Source organism: Rhinichthys klamathensis, unplaced genomic scaffold, assembly GCF_029890125.1.
Source record: "Rhinichthys klamathensis goyatoka isolate OS25496 unplaced genomic scaffold, OSU_Roscu_1.1 h1tg000059l_1, whole genome shotgun sequence".
Lineage (NCBI taxonomy): Eukaryota > Metazoa > Chordata > Actinopteri > Cypriniformes > Leuciscidae > Rhinichthys > Rhinichthys klamathensis.
In genome coordinates this window covers 1,892,268-1,902,012 of record NW_026606604.1, presented here as the reverse complement: position 1 = coordinate 1,902,012, position 9,745 = coordinate 1,892,268, and positions in this window count along the sequence as shown.

The window sequence follows — 9,745 nt, the reverse complement described above, 5'->3', positions numbered from 1 at the left end:
TCCAGCAGCATCAAAACTCAGGGGGTAAACGGGTCAAATACGAGAGAGTAGAAAATATTTTTAGACTTCCCATGACAGAATCAGGTGCTTATTTCATGGAAGTTATAATGCATGTTGTTGATGTTCAACCTTTTGATCCCACAGACGTTTTGGTCTTTCATTTATATGCTGATTTCTGTCCCGAGTGAAATTGAAATTGTATTTAAATAACTCTCCAGGTCTGCAGCAAGAGATAAAAAGTGATTGTATTTATAAATGTAAATTATGTAAATTAATACATAAATTAAATGTATTTATTTTGTCCATAGTGTAACGTAAACATGGATAAATCTTTTTTGAGCTTTTACCATTTTGTCATATCACCGTTTTCTTTTATTTACATTTATATGAGTTGTGGAAGTTGCCTGTTTTAATTAATGAATGGTATAATGCCAAATTGTGCTTCTTTTCTCATAATGAAATTTTTAATATCAGTCCAGGGAGCAAATGATGGGATTTTCATTGTCTTCATCCCAATGAAGTCAAACACAGCCTCAAAAGCTGCCAAATATGTCCAAATGCATAGTTAGAAAAAGAAAGACTTAAACCTAAAGGGATAGTTCACCCAAAAATGGGGCTCAATGTTGTTTGTTTACAAAATGAGTCAATGGGGTCCAATCAATGGTTTTTTGGATCCCATTGACTTTCATTGTATGAAAAGTTTCTTTTGTCGTACGGGTGACACGAATGACACGAGGGTGAGTAAATGATGACAGAATTTTCCTTTCTGGGTGATCTACCCCTTTAACAACACTTATTTCACGATGCAAAAACAGCCTTTTCACTCAGAAATATGCATTTGTTTGGAAGTTAAAAATATACATCAAAGTCAAAGGCCGAATGATTTTGTACTCCTTTGAGAATATGCTCATACGGAGTTTACAAAGCCAAAGGCCAAATGTCAAAAGGCGTGTGAAATCTTTCCTCTTGTCAAGTCTCTTGTTCCCTTAGACAGCAGTGATTTCATTTTAGTGTAGCAAATGACTGAATAGTGTGCAGGCACAGGCACACTGACTTTATTTAGCCTGGAGGGGCTAACTGTTCAGAGTCAGAGCTGGAATGGGTATAAAGCCATTGTATGCTTCAATCAAATAGGGCTTTTAGTAGAAATTCATTTTACTGAACAAGCTGAATCCTTTCATTGTTCTTTTATCCACTTGTCTTAATCCATTTTCTGCACACTCCTATGTGGAAACATCCTTTTATTGGATAAAAAAAAAAAAAAAAAAAATTGTTTAGAGAAACTGAGTGTTCTAAGGTTAATTGAGTTTACTTTAACTCAATGTGAGACCCATGTGATTTTTTTTTTAAAGAACGGAAAATGCACCATGCATCTCGCAGAGTGTTAACCCTCTCAGTTGTGTTCCAACAAGAAACGTGACATATTCACATACTGAGGCACAGGCCTTCTAATCAGCACAGAAATAATTCTATTTTTCTCATCGGTTTTGTTTCTCCCTATTTATATCTTTTCCTAGAAATTTTCCTACAAATTGTTGTGTGCTGTGATCACAGAGGAACTGACAAATGAGACGCAGGGAGTTGTTCAATGGGAGGCTCTGACCTCATTCTACATGATTATTCAGATTAATGAACATCATCTTCAGCATTTCTTAGTATTAAATAGTGAAATGTAGACTTTTTTTGCACTACACATGGTAAGAGCATTTGCATCTATTTTGTGCTTGAGTCTGGGTGTTATCATGAACAGGAAAGCATGCATTTATGTTCAACAGCATCTATTAACAATAGCAGTGCTGAACAGTTCAAAATGCTTCTCATTGGAATTGTAAATTTTGCTTCAGGCTCATGAAGAAAGGTTTGCTGAAAAATCCAACACAAACACAAAGTATAAAATCTCTTAGTAAAGAAAGGACAATCATATGTTCCTCTGACAAAACCTTTAGTATTTTTTAGTAATTTCCTTAATCACAAAAGAAAAGTATAAAAAGCATTTAGCATTTGATCCTCTAAAAACGATATTAAAATAATGATGCCGTTTGTTTTTCAAGTTCTTTTTCTGTTGTTATATTAGATTATTATTTTAACAGATTAGTAGATATATCGGTTTGGAAAGTAGGAGTTATAAATATATTCGAATAAATTGTAACCAGCAGTTTTGGAGTAATATTTTTTTCACTTTTTATAAATCTAGAATTTACATAGCAGTGACCATTTAAATTAATTTAAACTATGAATGCACACAAACAGTTCTATAATAGAGAAAGATTATTAAGTAGACAAAAACAGTTAATTCAATTAAAAATAAATGTGACAAGTAGAAGTACTCGAAAAGAATAAATACAAGAAAATACCTCATAAGATATTGAGTACAAAACTATTTGTTGCACATATCTTAAACATTAAATATTGAGGCTTAGGTATCAATATCTAGGCCTAGTTTCACAGACGGGGCTTAGATTAAGCCAGGATTAGGCCCTAGTTCAATTAAGACATTTAAGTACCTATATGTCTTAGAAAAAAAACATTAATTGTGTGCATCTTGAGACATTTTAAGAAATGTCAGTGCAAGTTGCTTTCAGTTAAAACAGCTCAAACATGCATTTTAGTCTGGGACTATTTTATGCCTTGTTTGAAACCGAGGGCTAAAGGTGGTTAATCCACAGCCTAACCGCTAGAATTATATCCAGATATATACAAATTTTTGTACTGCAACTCCCATGCCAGTAAAGCTGTTTAAAGAGCACTGACATTTAGAATTAAGAACCCAACATGTTATCAAAGTCAAAATTCCTCAAAAACTACTGCCTGTCATCTTGAAGTAGTCCCTCAGTCGATAGCAGACCTTTCAGGATTGAAGCCTTTTAAGATTTATTGGTTCTTAGTAAATCTTTTAAGTCTTGCTGCCAGTTTCACAGCATTACACTGTCACTTTGTCAGTTCTCAGAGTCATGAATGCGACTCCATGGGCACTGGCTTTCTGGTCAGCAAGACAGTATAGTTTTTATTATTATTATAATTAAAGTGGTGTAGATTTACAGCACTGTGTGCTAATCTTAGCTTTGCTAGTTAGATTCAATGGATTTTTGAAGTCAATAGTTGCGAAACACTATGAACACTGAGGTGTATTTTTAGGTTACGGAAGTACTGAAATATTGAGTCAACAAGTAACCCACTACAGTGCATCCTGTCAAGTTTACACTTCTGGAATAGAAAATAATGATTTCAAAACTAGTGCATTTGGCCAAGAACAAGAGGGAGCCGTATCATGTGCCCTGGGATCCCAACACCAGGTGGTAGAACATTAATGTGGGTTAGTCCTGACACAGACGCTCTAACCCTTAACATGGTTACGCACAGAGAAGAGAAATAAAGGTTCTGTCTGCTTCAGGGCTTTGTAGTTTAATTAGCCTCATATAAATAGACTGTTTAGGAGTGTGGTCTGTGACCATGCTGTCCCTGTACCCTTGAAAAACTCAATATGCTGCAGTACGCCAGCTATGGGGTCCTGCTCTCATGCAGGCAGGATAATGACCTCTGGGAGGATCTGTCGCTTTTTTTGAAAGTCAAAAGCAGATGTCACTTTTGTTCCGAAGTGACGCTGGGAAACGAATAGATGGATGGTAAATGACTGCAATCCACAATGCATGATTTAACAGCAACTTCAAAGACATGTTGCCAAATAATAGCCTGTAAATCTTTTATGATTTTTTTTTTTTTTGTGTGTGTGTATAGAAATAAAATAGATGCACCCATGGCACCTGAACTTATTTACTAGTCATTTCTTGGGAAAGGTGCAGGAGATTGTTAACACTGCGTTATCCTTCTCTTGGTGTTACAGTCTCAACATGGAATAAAATCATTCTCACTTCTGACCTCATCCATCACTTCAAAAAAGGACTGATGTGTTACCAGATGACCTCAAACCAGGATCAGATTCTGAATCACAATCCTTGCATGAGATATAACCCATACATCAGCTTTGGATTGATATCAAATAACAAGATTCACAGGTGTGTTGGCACACCTGGTTAATATTCATGTTTATCATATCAACAAACAAAAGGTTTCATGCAGGGTAAGAATAACCAGAACAATTTTCCCACACACTATTCCCACAATACATTGCCATTTGCAATACATTTCTGCAAAAATAACAAGTATATGGCAAATCTGACTCTGAAACAACTGACTACGCCTTTTTCTCTGTGGGAAAAAATCCAGTCCTGCCCTACATATTTATCTCATTGAAAATATTGTTTCACATGGAAATTTAGATTACAAAAGTAAATTGGACTGCAAGTGCCATTTCATGTTGACTTTAAAGTGTAAAATCTTTGGAATAGTATTGGAATATTGCAGTATTTATTATAAACTATTTATCCATGTACATCTTTTTATATTTTTTTCTTCTTTAATCAATATAACGTCCCCTTCTGGTGCGAGGGCGGGACAACCTGTCACTCACATGAGATCCCAGCAATAGCAAACCGAAGCCTTTTCACTCGGCTATACATCACATAGGGAATAAAGGGCTACTGCAACTTCTGTTTCATGCCGACTTGCATAATGTGTCGCTTATTTAAAATTTGAGACAGGGTTTTAGAGAACCAAATGAGTGTTGCTTTAGTAGAATAAAGTGCACATTTTTCCACCTAATATATTACGAAATGTCTCAAACATTCACAGTCTTAATATTCCAGCTATGCAACACTTTCTTCTAAAGACAAACTATGCTGAGTAATGTTAGTGCTCTCTTGGGTTCTAAAAATATATTTTCACCCCTGAATGTCCATTATGCCGTCGAGGCTATTAAGTACCGTGCTGTAAAGTGTGAGGTTGTCGTGTTTTTCAAAGCACGCTGTTTCGGATGGTTTATAGTGTCTCCTGTGGCTCCTCATTCCTCAACCCCATTATGTAAACAAACACATATTATTATGGTTACTTGATTGCCCACTAAGCTCTAATTGTGTGCTTACTACCAATAAAATCCCTTAGACAGGCTGAAAGTTCTGCTATAGTGGCAGTTTTGTGGTATTTTTGGGCCTTTGCGTTTGTTTCTCTGTGTAACCAGTCTAATTTTGTTAAAAGGTGTGAGTTGTGTGTGATGGGAGCTTTATGGCCATTGTTTGACAAATGTCATTGCTTGGAACTTCTCTCACATCCCTGATGTGACAGAAGAGAGGAATGAAAGAAAACAGAAAAAAAATACATGTAGACATTTGATGGTGCTGAAGTTTAAAACAATAATAATAAAAAAGAATCAGATGTGTTATTGCATGCATGCAATATTGTTCCACATCAATGTGTTCTCGTTACATACAGGGTTAATGACATGACATTTGAAAAGACCAACAGCACAATGATATTGCTTTTATGCTTTTTGTGTTCAAACTGTAATTAATATTCAGTAACTTAAATTTTAGACACAGTATTGTCAGTTGCTTTGTCTATTTTTGCTCCATCAATGAAAAGAGTTCCAGACAAAGCCACTGCAGAATGAACAACATTAACACACAGTAGTGGAGTTCCTGAATCAATCAATGTTTTCTGACGAATTAGATATGTGAACAATTCAATGACACTCATAAACCTAAAACAATAGACACTTGTTTTATTTTTTTTAACAAATCTGTTGAATTAATGATTAAATAAATCACACATAGGGCCCTATTTTAACGATCTAAGCGCATGGTCTAAAGCGCACGGCGCAAGTGCACTTAGGGTGTGTCCGAATCCACTTTTGCTAGTTTAACGACAGAAAAAACTGAATGCTTCTCTGGCGCGTACACTTTGTCCCGTAGATAGTCTGCTCGCCCGCTTTAACCTTGCGCACGAGCAGACCATCTACAGGACAAAGTGTACGCACGTTGTGGACCCGACTATAGGCGCATATTACTAACGTGCTCTTTAAATAACAAAAAAAAAAATATTGCGCCATTGACTTTAGACCAGGTTTCAGTTGAATTTCAGCAGTCTATTTCAGTTGCCTCAAAATAGCAACGCTCCAACAATGCGCCTGCCCTGAACACACCTCGTTTTCAGACTAGCACGCCCATGGGCGCACAAATAGAGGCAAATGCATTTGCTATTTAAACAATGTGGCGCAGGCATGAAAATGATAACTGCGTCGAGCAGAAACTAACAAAAAAACACTTTGCACAAATTGCGCCGGGTATATGATAGGGCTCATAAAGTCAGTTGCTTGTTGCCACCTACTGGCTTAATGATGTAACCTGCAAAAAGATTAGAAACTGTTTATCATACATACATATTTACAATAAAACACAGATTTATATCCTTATGAATATGTAGAACTGTTTTGTACCTTACAAATCCATATAAATGTGACTTGCACCAAAAGTCCCCATGTGGTGAAAATCAAGCTTTTAATGTAGTTTATTGTATACGTATGTCTATGTAATGTTTTTAATATGCTTTAAGACAAACCATGTGCAAAATAATGCACATGATGTAAGTCAACACCATTGCTGAGTATTTTTTTCCCTTAAAACTGTATTAAACCAAAGACAGTCTCAAAAACGCGGTTTGAAATCGCTGGTGTTTCTGAGGTCACACACTACCTTGTAGCCAGGAGTGGATCTCTGAGCTGGTGCAAATTAGTGGAGGAGGGGCTAGTTCAGAGAACATATTCAAAGAACCGTGTATACTAAACGAGGTAAGGCTGTTACATTCAAGCTATTTTACGGCATGAAGAAATTTATTTTCAAAGAAAAAACGTTTAAATGTCATTTTGACTAAATACAATTATTGACTACAGGGGTACTTTAATATTTTTTTAACAATACCATTTACCATTTTTTTCCCCCTCTTCAGTAGCTTATGACCATATACTTATTAACTTGTCCAATGTTTGTCAGCTAATAAGCGAGGGAACAAGACTGATATGTTCCCGGTAATAGAAATTGATTTTAGCATGTTGTTTTTATACACTTTGCAATTGATTTTAGGGTTAGAAGTAATACAAATCATTTATTACACATTACGCTTAACCCCGTCAAGGACTCTTCTTAATCATTTGCACACCTCACTCTCTAAACAATTTCTCATCTGTTTTTATGCATTTATTTATTTTAACCAATTTTCCATTTTTATTTGGTGCATTATAATGTACTGTGAAATTAGAAATATTACAGTTTATACACAAAATGCAATCCACTATGCTTTTGTCTAAAGAAATACATGACTATGTAGACTATAAAAGACCATGTGAAAAATATTTCTCTGCTTTCTATCAGATAGCTTACACCACTGCATGGTGAAAGAGTTTTTGTTCATTATTACTCATTACAGCACCCATGATGGTAGAGTTGACGCCTAATAATCTTTAACAATTAAGTGATTGTTAAAACCAAGCAGCATGTTGGAGCCTACTGCAAAATTACAAGCCATTTACAAAAGTCTCAGTGAGTGATTTTACACAGCAATGAGTAATGATGTTCTGCCAGCACACAACAAACTTTGTTAATTACGGAATGGCATATTTTCTTCCTCACATACGCCCAAAAGAAACATGTGAAAGCTTGTGTAACAAGCCTGCTACTTTTAACTAAAGCCTTGCAATATTCTCACTTATGACGTATCTATGAGGATTTAAACAGATCTTTTATGGAGTAAGTTCTGTGTAATTTGGATTCACTCTCCTAGGAAACAGACGTTTCAGTGAATAACAGAGATGCAGAAAAAAATGTCTTGCACCTCAAAATCCCCACACTTTCCTCAGCCTCAAAGGAACTTTATCCGAACAGGTTTTATTGATTGGTTGTGAAATGTGACAAACAGGAAATTTTTCCAGAAAGTAATCTTGTTCCCACATTTTGGTCATAATCGTGAAAGGGCATGTCAAGTGAAATGCGAAATCTTCCCTTCTCATATTTGAACTTCCAAGACCCTATATATAGTGACATATGCAAGGGAATAGAAGCCAGACTCATCTATCTTTAGCATTAGTAATTCATCGATATATAAATTTGACTGATTGCTTTTGACATACATCACCTGAATGAGAGGAATAGATGAAATGACCATGACGAAAACCAGGAAACCACGCTTCGGGTCCGAGCAATTTTTAGTGGCTATATGAACAGTGGTGCAGTTCTATTGAAATCCTATTCCTAACCCACTTACAGCCACTGAGTTAGAAGCACTGAAATGAAAATGAAGCAATTTAATCATCTGTGGAACGGGCAGGACTCGAAAAACTCCAGCCAATCATTTCCAAGACCACCTAGAATCATTGGACAGTCAGTGCGTCAATTAAACGGTCGTACCTTACCCCCCTCCCCCTCGCGCGCGTGTCCCCTTCGTGCGCATACTCAAAGCTTGTGACCCAGTCACAGTAAGTGCAAGTCGCCCCGGTACAGAGAGAGAGAGAGTAAGTGCAATCTCACGCATCTGAGTTTTGCAGATGCATGATTGCGCGTCCAAGTTCTTCGAATGGGTGGAGTCAGGGCTAGCGTTGGAGGAAAGAAGGTAGGGCCTTTTGGGTTGTGTATTTTCAAAATCTGCCGGCCGTTTTGCAAATCCCATACCCTACCTTTAAGCTATTTCAGAAATAGGAGGAGAACAGTATACAGTAAGCTGTTTCGAATTCAGCCTGTGTCACATCATTTGTATTTAGCCTTCTATTGGTTATTTTGTTGTTAGAGGTAAAATCAGACATTTGTTACTTTGTCCATTAGCAAAATTTGAAGTTCTAATCTTAAACAGCTCTTTCCCAGACAGCAACATAGTGTCGGCCCAGATCCGGGCCACATCTGGTAGATGTGAATTTCCACCAGGAATCTGGGCCGGATCTGGACCGACACAACACTGTTGTTGTCTTGGTTTAGGTGTGCCACCCGTAAAATCCACCATCACACAATACAGTGCTGTCGTCATGTTTGTTTGTAAATAGCTATTCATTCTTAACAACAAGAAAAATGAACAGCCATGACAGCAGTACCAGGACCAATATTTGCATTTACTGAAATAGCAAACGTCAAGGGTTTTCAATAGAAAAGGAAGATTATGGCCTAAAAATAATTTTCTATTTGAAGTCAGATCTGAATAAGTACAATGTAATCCAAAGGTAAAAATCTGCATAAGAATACACCTGCCCTCACTGCCCCAACCCTTGAATGGTTATGTAATTAAGATTCTCATTTGCTTCTCTTTTTCAAGTGACCTTAACATCTTAAAACCCTAGAGTGAGTATGTATCTTGCATTTAAACTTAGGTCAGGCCTTAAAATGTACCATTTCCATATATTATCCATTAAATTGCTACATCAAAGGAATTGTGATGGCTGTTTTTTTCTGCAGAAAGCTGATCTCTAATGATGTTTCTAATTTTTTATCGATCATTTGTTGGTAAAGGGTGAGAGACCTGGCGAGTCTCATTACTTTTGTCAATAAGTCATAGGTTCCCGACCCCCTGTTATAGATCCACAAATTCTGTTTGATGAGATGTCACACATGCATAACATGCTTCAGTTTAAATGTTGCATGCACAGAATGGCAGTGTCTCATTATTTGCATGGGAGAGAAAGCATATCAATCAATGAACATTCAAAAGTGGGGCGGGCGGAACCTCAGCAGTGTCAACACAGATATTACAGTGAGTATTTTTCACTAAATGTGATTTAGTTAGTTTAAATGGAAAATGATTACAATGAGCTCTGCTCTGAGACACAGAAATGAGCTTATTTATCACAAGACATACTGCATCCAGCCTCACATGCACA